Here is a 12,206-nt window from a genome sequence, read left to right on the forward strand (position 1 = left end):
CTAGGTCCAGGTGTAAGATAAAGGAAGCCACTCGACCTCATCCAGGTGAGTTGTAGTCAGGAAAGGAGCTGGACAACACTCACCTGGGAGGAGTGGAGGAATAAGAGCGAGAGAGAGAGGAGAAGAGAGCACTTCAGTTTACACAACGTATAAGAAACCTTTTTGTAAGGCATTTTTATTGTACTGGAACTTGTGCTTGGGGTCCTGCAACGCTTCCTACTGGTCAAACTATATATCAGAGACAAGGCAGGAACCATCCCTGAATAGGACATCAGTCCATTACCTGATCAATTTAGTGTTGCCAGTCAATCTAACCTGCAAATATTTTAACAGAGGAAACCTCCAAATGGACATGGGGGTAAATATGAAAGCACTCAAAAGAACTGATCAGCCTGGGATCTGAATCGAGATCTCTGGAAGTGTGAATGAGGCACAGTAAATGAGGAGCTGCTTCTTAGCCTGGTGACACAACAATGGCCTCACATGGTCTTCAGCTGTGAAACTTGCTTTCTCAGTTAGGCGGAATGAAGATTTTGAAAAATCACTGAATACTCATTCAGAATGGCATTCCATGTGCATGCTGAGACATGCAAACCCCAGCACTTCACCATTTGTTGCAGAGACCCAGCACAGTTTCTGTGCAACCCCTCCATGATTGATACGTCAGGCTTCTAGCACTGAGATCTGTTTACATTTCTAATTGACTAATCTTAAGGAGACAATGACAGATGACTTGACAGAGATTTATATCGCTGGAGTTTTCTACCTATCCTACCTTCTGTTATGTTGCTCCTGGCAGTGGGAAAAGCTTTGGTCTTACCATTGCTGAAGGACAAGTAAACCTTTTTTAATCCAAAATCTCATTCCTGCTAGGTCAGTTTTAATCGCTAAATGGCACATGCAGCAGCCCCAGACAAGGGTCTCTTACACTTTAAGCTAAATTTCAATGTTCTAATGTTTAGAACAACAAAACTTACATTTAATTTTTCCAATGTTAGTTCAGTTACCCTGAGGATAGCACTGGAAAGAGGTTATTGCTGTACCACTGAGACTGGATCCAGGGTTCAACTCCACAGTGGACACTAATCCATCCTTTTTCTAAACATGGAGGATTTGTTGTAAGGCAGTGTCACTCAGTTTGAGGGCTCTGGTGCCAGTAATTCTCCACCACTCCAAGGCTTGGCAGTCTGCGATCACACCTTTTCTTTTCCTCCCTCGCAAGGCCATAAAATCGATCACTTCTGGTGCCTGTCTGCCTGGGCTCACCTCTTAACATCAGAAAAACTCTTAAGCTGGAAGAACCGCCATCTTTGGCAGGCAAAACCAGACTCCCATCTGAAAAGACGTCTTCTAACTCTTTGTTTCATCTTTGTTGAGATTCTGTTAATATGGAGTTTGCCTACAGGTGCCCCTGACACTTTTTACTGTTTCTGCATGTTTACTACAGTAGGAACTACCCCTGGACAGAGCACCGTAAATCATAGGGCACATTCAAGTTTGCTCCCACAGAGGACACACTTACAATAATCAATCAACCTGAATGGTCAGTTTTTGAGATGAGTAAGTGAAACTTGAGGTCCCCATGAAAAAATGTGTCACAGACGTAGGAAGAAAGTGTATGACAGAGATCAAGGGTTAGGTCCACACTGTGATCTTTTAGATTTATACATTTACGTAATACTCTGAAATATTGGACTGACTGACTGTGTGACTGATTGCCTAGTGAGGAGCCACCGAGAAGATGACTTTGATTCAAATCATGCTTCCTTTAGACAGTGTGGTGTAGTGGTTAAGAATTTGGACTACAAAGTCTGCGGCTGTCGGTTCAAATCCCACTACTGACACTATGTGACCCTGAGCAAGTCACTTGACCTGCCTCTGGTCCAATAGGAAAAGCAAAAGAAATGGACCCAATTGTATCTTAGATGTTATACGTTGGCCTGGATAAAGATGTCAGCCAAATAAGTAAATGTCACTGACCTGATGCAGCAGTGCTAACTACTTATTGTAAGGCAGTGTCATACATGTGTGCCTAGGGTATAATTTGAAGGCTCTGGTGAAGGTAGTCCTCCGCCACTCCATGGGTTGGCTCTCTGTGATAAAACCTTTTCATTTCCTCCCTCTGCAGGCCAGATCATTGTTGGCTTTTCCATCACTTTGTAACTGCAACTCCCAGCATTCCCTGCAGTGGCTCTGATTGGTCTTCTACTGAGAGTGCAGGGGGCTGTTGGGGTCAAATGAGGTCAGCGCGGCTTTTAAAAAGGGGCCAGTGACCAAAAGGAAAAATATTTTGTGTTTTGTGTTTCAAGTTCCTGTTTGTTTACCTTCCGTTGGGTTTCCTGTGTTTATTCATTTTTGTCCTGGATCGTTACTTGGTTGGGGTCAGGATGGTCTGCCATCTGCCTGTTATTTGAGGACTGGCCATCCTGCAAAGAAAGGAGTGCTCCTGAACCCATCCACCTGTCCTCACCATTTCAGGATATACCGGTAGGACTATCTTTACATTCCCATTCAACGTGCAGATCTCTGGACTATTTCTCTTCATCGTTTTTTCATGGACTTTACTGTGTGTGGTTTTTGTTTGTTATTTGTTGTATTTAATGTATAATCGCCGTAAGGGGAACTGGGGTGGGATCGTTGTTTTCATTATTATTGTTAATACATTCTTTATTTGCTGTTTTATTTCCGTTGGCTTTTTGTCTCTGTTTGTGAGTGAGTGAAGGTCGAGCCAAGACCGGGAGCGTCCCTGGAATCTCCACTAAAAAAATAAATAAATCATCGTCTCTTTGATGGTTGAATCTTAGCAGCACTACAAGTTCACTCTCACCATTTTACATTGCTACAGTATTTCAAAAAGCTCTCTTCTGGAGACCGTCCAGCAAACAAAGTTTTTGTTAACGAACATCCTCGGACCTTTAGGCAATATAGGCTCTACACAAGAACTAAGAGTAAGGGTGAAAAACAAAAGAGTTACAAAAAAAATCAATTAGCTTTATATTGGAATACAAATAACTATTGTCACACACGCACGATTAGGGGGCAGCCAAGGTGTTTAAGGCAGCGTATTAATTCCACGCCAGAAAACACTCGTTTCTTTCCATGAAGAAACTTCCATGTTTTCATCCGTCCAGCTCTGATGACGTCACTTCCCGTCCCCCTCTGATGACATCACCTCCGTCATCTACTCACGTCACCCCATTCTTCTGCCTACATCTGGTTCAAATTACATAAATTACTCTGTTTGTCCGAACTCATTAGTCAACTGATTTATTCATGAACTTCACTGCAATCTCAGTGCATACTGACTGGTCTGGTACGACAGTACACAGGGAAGGTTCCCCAACACCTTAATCTGTTTTCTTCTTGCATTTATTTCTTCACACCATTCATTCAAGGATGCAGCAGGAGGCAACTCCTTTTTTACTTGTGTATTTATGGGCGACACAAAGATTCAGGTTCATGTTACTGTTTTTAATTGACTTAGGCCAGGTCTGCGTTGGTTTGGACATGTGCAGAGGAGAGATGCTGAGCATATTGGGAGAAGGATGCTAAGGATAGAGCTGCCAGGGAAGAGGAAAAGAGGAAGGCCTAAGCAAAGGTTTATGGATGTGGTGAGAGACGACATGAAGGTGATGGGTGTGACAGAGCAAGATGCAGAAGACAGAAAGATATGGAAAAAGATGATCTGCTGTGGTGACCTCTAATGGGAGCAGCCAAAAATTACAAGAAGAAGGCCAGGTCTGTATTTCTTTATCTTTCAACCTACCCATCAATCCATCCTTCTTTATATTCATTCACTTCCATTTTCTGAACCTGCACATGCTCACATGGAGCCAAGACCATCCCAGCTTCCTAAACATGGACTGACCCCAGTCACATTCAGGACACACTCACTTGGCCAACTGTAAGTTGTTCATTTGCCTCTTTGTGACGATGAAGAAAATCCGTAAAGATAAGTAGCTGAACCCCAAAATGTACCAACATCCTTGAAGTGGTGAGACAGTGGTGTTAACGCCATTGAAGGCACTCATTAATAAACACTCAAAGACTTTTACAAGAGGAGACATGGTTCATGGGATAATCCGACTGCATCTTTGTACTGCCACACAGTTGGCTTAGCTACATGATGCGGAGGTCCTGACTGTGTGAAGTACATTTGTAATTGATGTCACCACAATTATTTTCAATGTAAACGTAGACCAGTATACAGAATAAGATTAGTGGCTCTTAATGTATTTTACCCCTTTAGAAATGTTATCTCCATTGTTTTGCCTCTCCTACTGACATTTTGCACTTATTGCACTTCTTACACTTCTATTTATGTCTGCAGTATATTTTTGTAATTGTTTTGGCGTGAATTATTTAGCTTTGCATGCCTGCCTCTTTTTTCAGTTTGTGTTTATTACAGAGTAATTGACTAAGCCACTGGCTCTATTCCAGCCTTATATTGTCAAGTGAGTAAATCAAGCCCTTAACTAGCCTTTAGGGCCTGTCAAGGGGCTAAGGGTGGGCTTAGCACCCAAAGGGGTTTTCATTTTGGTTTTCCTGTCATTATCTACATCTACGCTCAGCAACACATCTTGTCCCTCTCCTTGTTATTTTTGTGAGAAGCTGAGTCGTGACCTCTACTCTCAAGCTTTCCTTTGTTACTTTTTCCTTTTTTGCTTTACTTTCTAGAACTTCTTGTTTAACTGACTGTTGTGATGTGAGATTTTACATATAACTTGATGAATATTTTGTATGTGGTTTATTTGTAATTTAGGTAAAGCAATGTAATTTAATGTTTAACCCCCCCCCCCCCCCCTTAGGAATGGGTCTGTTTGAATTTTAAGACAGGATTTGGGGGATGTGTCTTAAACCAGTTTGCTGAGTATGTCTTTGCTAAAGTCATTTCCACCCCCCTGCAAGTAGGCTAAGGTGTACTTTAACATATGGTTTGGGGACAGGTGTTAAGATGTTCTATTCCCCCATTGGTCTGAAGTATGGCTGTTTGGAATTGCCTTGTCTCAGAGGCCTTTAAGTACCATGATGTCCTATTGGCTCTCGGGTTGGACAGAACATCTATAAATGTATGTGTGTAACCTCACAATCTCTCTCTTACTAACCAACATCGAACGAAGCATCTCTCTTGCCAACCTGTGATGATGAAGACAACACAATGAAGAGCACAGCTCAGCAGCCATTTTGAACAGACATGTGGCTGAAAGCTGAGCACCAATGATGCCTTAACTAGAGACATTTTAAGTAACTACAAGTCTGTGTGCCGCCTGAACTACATATCACCATTTAATCAGGTTGTATGGTTGCCAATATTCAAATGTACTTTGCATATTGTTATTATTTATGAATATTTCCAATAATACATTATTTTATGTGTAACTTAACTTCTGCTTGTCTTTTTACTACATCTAATTGCCTGAGGTTATAGATATAGAAGGGAAGGTGGGGATAAGTTATATACAATAATACCTTATAAACAGTGGTAAGTCTGTTAGATTAGGCATACTAAGGCTACATATTAATAATACAATAGGGGAAAGTAGAGCAATATATATTACTCTACCAAGACAAAACACTGACCTTTTTGGGTTGGAGTTTTGTAATTGGAGGTAAAATTCAACCAATGAATAAATAGTTGGATTTGTTTGTCCCAGAACTGCTTTCTCAAACCTGGGTAAGTATTTGTGGAAAAGCAACCAAAATGGACACAGTCTTTTAGAAATTCCACTGAATGTGTTACTTCTTTCCAAATGTATTTGTTTAAGAACAAATTGTTGCCATTGATATTCAAATTAGTGCACTGTTTAAGGTTGGCACTATCTAATTGTGGGGTGGCATGATGGCGCAGTGGTAGTGCTGCTGCCTCGCAGTAAGGAGACCAAGGTTCATGTCCCGGTGTGGTGTCTGCAGGTTCTCCTTGGGTCATGCAGGCTACACTGATTGGCAAAGCTAAACAGCCTCTAGTGTCTCTGTGTGTGTGTGTGTGTGTGTGTGTTCATCCTGCAATGAATCAGCACTCTGTCCAGGGTTTGTTCCTGTCTTGTGCCCTCTACTAGTTGTGAATGGCACCAGCCCCCTGAGACTCTGCTCAGGATTAAGCAAGATTAGAAGATGGTATGGTATGGTACCATTTCATTGTCTCCAGTATACAGTTTAATTGACATGGTGGTCAGCACAAATGCAGGAAAGTGGGTTTGAATCTAAGCCTTGGCGTTGCTTTCATAGCACACCAGTAATCTTTTCATATCCCTCAGACATTAATTTTCGGTTTTAATTCACAACTCTTGATTGGCTTGACATGAAAGGAGTACAGAGTTATGAACAGGCATATACTACAGGGTTACTTTCTGGTTTACACCCCATGCTGTTCTCCACAACCCTGAAATTGGATTAAACAGATGTGGTAAATGTGTGGATGGAGAGATGAATTCAAATTAAGGTAGTGCAATTCTACTGCTAGCGACGTGGGTGTGACCCCTTGCCTTGGTCACTGCTTAAATGACGTTTGTGCTTTCTCTCCATGTCTGCATTTATTTCAATTCCTCACATATCTCAAACATGTCCATATTAGGTGAAATAACATAACACATTATAATGTTCTCAAATCTGCCTTCACTTTTTGGATTAGTGTAACTGATCACTAAATTGGTCCAGGGGCTCAGGATAGCATCTGTAAGGGAAGCAGCACATTCAGAAATGGACTGACCAATGGATAGATTTATTCCATTTATTTTTCATGTAGCACAAATTCTGTGGATTGACTTGGATTAAACAGATTCAAGTAAAATGATGGATGGATGGATGGATGGATGGATGGATGGATGGATGGATGGATGGATGGATGGATGGATGGATGGAAATGTACACATTTATGACTATAATGTAGCTGAACCAAAATGGCCAATAGTATTAGAGAAAAACAGCCGAATTCCCGTTATAAGTCAATTGGCCCAGTGTAAAATGATAATAAATATCTATGACCGTAGACTTTGTCAGTTCTGATCCTGTAAATTAAAAATCCAACACGGGCACCCTTATCAGCGGCTTTTAGAAATGTGCCTCGCAGCCATTGTTCTCATGTCGCTAGCCTATTAGCAGTATGCTGTCCTCGTCAAGCTAAGTGGGCCAAGTCGCTACACAGGATTAGGCAGGCCAGCAGTCACTTACATGGCAAGTCATTTCTTCAGATATATTTATACAAACAATATAATAATATGGAGCATATTTTATAACGCATGTCTAATAGCATTAGACAGCTCACTGCCCCGCTTGCATGCTCTTCTAAATGCGCTCGCTTTATTTGTGCAGTAGGGCATCAATGAAGGGTCTATGTTTTAATTTAATTTTTTTTTTGTTAAACAAAGACCCCACCTGAGCCAGAGTTAGAAGATTTGCCCATATTGTATCTCTTGTGATTGGCTAATTTAACCATATATAATCTGCAACTAGCCAAGCACAGAGAGAGGTACGTTTATCTTAAGCCCCATGAGATAATCCTACCAGCACATGAAAATAAAACAGAGTCGTCTTTATCAGTTCGAAGCAGATTTTCACTGAAACCCATTTTTATGAGCCAGTTGCAGCTGACTTATCCCAAGGTAGCAGAGTACTAGGCCAGCGAGCTAAGCAAAGGCTCTTTGTCGACAATCCAGGGGAAGCAGTGCAGAAGAGGAAGACGAGGGCCACTTCTGCTTTGTATGACAAGGCCTCCAGTTATTCACCACTGCATGGAAATTTTTTTTAAATATAATACACATTTATTTTAATCTTTAGTATCTCTGCCCAATTTAAAAACAATGCGATCTCCTGGCAACTATAATAATGGAAGGCAAGCTGGCCATTGTTTAACTTTCAACTTGAAATTGTGACAGTGGTAGTCAACAAGCTATTGTTCATATAGTACATCCATTCTCAGATCCACTTAATCAAAATGTCAAAAGGTCCAAAGATTATTCTATCAGCATCAGGTGTAAGGGGAGAATTAACCCTGGCAAGTCTATCGGAGAGTTCACTCATATTCACAAGTGCAATTAAGCGGACATGTGTCTTTGGGTAAATAGAAGGAAATCCCTAGCAGAACTCCACATGGCCAGCAACACTGAATCATTTTTTTAGATAGATAGATAGATAGATAGATAGATAGATAGATAGATAGATAGATAGATAGATAGATAGATAGATAGATAGATAGATAGATAGATAGATAGATAGATAGATAGATAGATAGATAGATAGATAGATAGATAGATAGATAGATAGATAGATAGAATTCTTTATTGTCATTATGCATACACATAACAAAATGTTTTGTTGGTAGGACTCAGCTTCAAGGCAGAATACTTAAAATACACAATACACTATAAATAATAAAACAAACATAATAAGTATAAAAGACATCAGCAATAAAACATCATCAAGACTTTTCCTGAGGTAGTACGCCTGCAGAGACCAGTGATCTGTGTGCGTGGGTCTTCAGGGAAGGAATACGAGTGTGTGTGTTTGATTACGAGGGAAAGTGCGTGTGCATGTCTACAGGAGGGCAGGTTAGGGGTAGATGTATGTGTGTGTATCAGCAGGGGCAGATGGACTTCACAGCTCTGGGGAAAAAGCTGTCTTTCAGTCTGCTGGTACATGTTTTTATGTTTCTGTGCCGCTTTCCCGAAGGCAGTGGTACAAACAGTCCATTTCCCAGATGGGTGAGATCCGCAGCTATACATTTGGCCCTCTTCTGCACCCTTCCAGCATATACAGAGTCCAGGTCTAGGAGAGGACCTCCCACAATCCCTTGTGCTGTTCTCACCACCTGTGCCAAGTCCTTCCTGTCCTGTGCTGTGCAGCTGCCATACCACACTGTCATACTGTGACAGAGAATGCTTTCTATAGCGGATCTGTAGAAGTTTGTGAGCAGGCGAGAGGAGAATCCAGCACGTCTCATTTTCCTGAGGAAGAAGAGTCTTTGTTGGGCCTTCTTTACCAGGTGAGATGTGTTCAAAGACCAGGTCAGATGAGATGTGATGTGGATACCCAAGAACTTGATATTGTCCACACACATTACAGCCTTCTCATGTATGAATATAGGAGAATGTTCTTTTCTTCTGGACCTCCTATAATCCACAATGACCTCTTTGGTCTTGATGATGAGGTTGTTGGCTGAGCACCATAGTGCTAGGTGTTGTATCTCCTCTCTGTAGTGAGTCTCATCATTGTCTGATATGAGACCCACCAATGTAGTATCATCCATTGCAGAGGAACTTGTACACCATACAGGCTTGGGCAGATTTGCAATACTCTGCAGTTGAATAACAGAGTGCCATGGCCGTTGATTGCAGGGTTTGCTCCCCAGGATGTGTTTGCTAGTTTGCTAAGGAGATTATTCCTGCTGGATATCTTCTTTTTGAGTTTAAGAATATGTTCTTTAAACGAAAGTGTCCTGTCCAGGGTAATGCCTAAGTAAACAGGATGTTTGGTATTCTTCAATACTTCGTTGTTCCATCTTATCTCTAGAGTTGTGTTTCTTTGTCTATTGTTAAGATGGAAGGTACAGACCATTTAATGTAATACACTGAGAGGATGCTGAGGGCGCTGGTAAGTCTCTTTTGGATATCTTGGAAGGAATGAGACTGGGAGGCTAAGCAGAGATCATCTGCGTAAATGAACCTCCTAATGTTGGTGAACACAGGCTGGTCGTTGGTACAGATATTGAACAGAATGAGAGCCAGCACTGAACCTTGAGGAAGTCCGTTTATCTGATTCCTCCAACGACTCCTTTTACCGTCTATTTCTACGTAGAACCTTCTGTTGACAAGTAGTGACTTGATTATATGAACCAATGGAATGTTTTGTATGGTTGTAGCACATTTCAGAAGAAGTGCTCGATGGTTCACTGTATCATAGGCAGTGGAAAGGTCTACAAACACTTCCCCTGGAATTAGTTTTTGCTCAAACTCATCTTCAATGTATTGAGTTAGGTTTAAGACTTGGCCGTAACAAGATTGACCGTGGTGAAAGACCGCTTGGTCTGGTGACATTTGATCCTCGATGGTCGGGGATATGCGTGCTAATATCATCCTTTCATATTATTATCATTCATATTTTGCCTTATATAAGATGCATAATAGTGAAATTGGGCAGTAACTTTTTCGAATGCAAACTATGAAAACTTGCATATACTACAGATGTCATTTGACTTTGGATGGAGCACAAAAGACGCACCATTAGCTAGAGAAACCTAATGCCTTTGTCTGAAATCTCAATCTATGGAACGGTAAAGACATGTTTTGCTTAGTTGAGCACCAAGAATGTTTTTCTGTGGATCAGGTTGTACACCATCACCATCTGTGGAACAGCAGTCACTCTCTGAATCATCACTTTGCTATCTGGTTCACTGTTTGAAATTACATTTTTGGATGTCATTAAACATATTGTCATCGATGCACATAAGTGTAAAAGAGAGGGCTGAATCTCAAAATGTAACAAATCACTTATGGACTTTAAATGAGTGCAGCTTCTCATGATTTTATTTTTTAATTCATGCTGGATATTAAGCACTCTTTGACCAAATTATTACGAATATTATACTACTACTGGGTAGGGCCTTCTTTTACTCTCAAAACAGCCACATTTTTTAATGACATGGCCTCCACAAGATGTTTGACATATTTCTTTGAGATTCTGGTCCATGTTGCATCACACGGTTTCTGCAGATTCATCAACTGTAAATTCATGATGCAAATCTCCCATTATACCATATCCCAAACTGGACTCAAATCCGGTGACTGACTGTCACGTTTATGAAACCAGTCTGAGACTACATTAGCATGCTGGAAGTAGCAATTAGAAGAAATTTCGGTAAATTGTTGCCATGGAGGGATATACACAGTCAGCAACTGTACTTAAATAGGTTGTGACAGTCATTGAAGATTGATTGGTATTAATGGGCTCAAAACACGCCAAGAAAACATTCCCCACATCATTTATAGCACCACCACCAGCCTGGACTGTAGACATAAGGCATGGTCTACTGTTGATGTAGCCCATTTGCCTCAAGGTTTGACGTGTTGTGCATTCTGAGATGCTTTTCTGCTCATTACAGTTGTGCAGAGTGTTATCTAACTTACTGTATCCTTTCTGTCAGTTCATTCTCCTCTGACAAAGTATTTCCATCTGCAGAACTGTGACTTACTGGGTTTTTCTTGTTTTTCTCCTCATTCTGAGTAAACTCTAGAGACTATTGTGTGAGAAAATCTCAGGAGATCAGCAGTTACATAAATACTCCAACCATCCCGTCTGGCACCCCCAATTATGCCACAGTCGAAATCACTCATTTGGGAGTTTGACATTAACTCAAGCTCCTGTCCTGTATCTGTATAATTGTATGCATTGTACTTCATTCACATGATTGGCTGATTAGACCACTGCATGGATAAACAGCTGTACAGGTCTTCTTAACAATTTACAACATGACTGTATATGCTGTGGAGATCTCGAACCCGGGCACAGACTGGCGGACACCAAATGTCTCAAAGCAGACATGTTTTATTCTACAACTCACAATAACACCACAAACAGTGCACCAATCATCAATGATACAGTCCTTTAGACTTCTTTCTTTCTCTCTCTGTCTATCGGTCGGTCGGTCGGTTGGTCAGTCGCCTCCACTCCTCTCTTCCAAGCTCTGTCCACTTCCACCCGACTCCAGCTCTCGAATGGAGTGAGGCAACCTCTTTCATACATCCCCCGGATGTGTTCCAGGTGCTTCCTGATCTTTTCCCAGCAGCACTTCCTGGTGTGGCGGAAGTGCTGCTCTTGCACCAGGAAGCATTCCGGGCGTACCTGGATTCTTCTTCCAGTAGCACTTCCTGGTGTGGCGGAAGTGATGCCTTCCAGGGCTCCATAATTATCTGGGCGCCCCCTGGCGGTAACCACAGGCCCCAACAGGGATGAGCTTCCAAGCTCGGTTCCTGTGGCCCCCACGCAGACCAGGGCGGCTGCCCTCTCATGGCTGGAGAAGGTATTGCTCTTCTCCCAGTCCCTCCAGGCGTCCTGGCTGGGCAAGACCCCCAGCCATCTGCCACAACGTCAAGAACAGCAGTGTCTGGACACATAGAATACAGTGGTACAGTAGCACACAGTACTTGAGGTAATTGTTTTAGTGTTCCTTCTTAAATAAAAGCCTTTCGTATTTGTTGGTTGTCATGTTTTACAGT

At 41.7% G+C, this 12,206-nt stretch overlaps 1 protein-coding gene across 8 annotated transcripts in view; it reads right to left on the reverse strand.

Annotated features, from left to right (window-relative positions):
• celf5a (cugbp, Elav-like family member 5a) overlaps positions 1-12,206 on the reverse strand; it is a 635,748-nt gene that overhangs the window by 60,691 nt on the left and 562,851 nt on the right. The window lies entirely within an intron of this gene.

This window comes from Erpetoichthys calabaricus, chromosome 12 (genome assembly GCF_900747795.2).
Source record: "Erpetoichthys calabaricus chromosome 12, fErpCal1.3, whole genome shotgun sequence".
Lineage (NCBI taxonomy): Eukaryota > Metazoa > Chordata > Cladistia > Polypteriformes > Polypteridae > Erpetoichthys > Erpetoichthys calabaricus.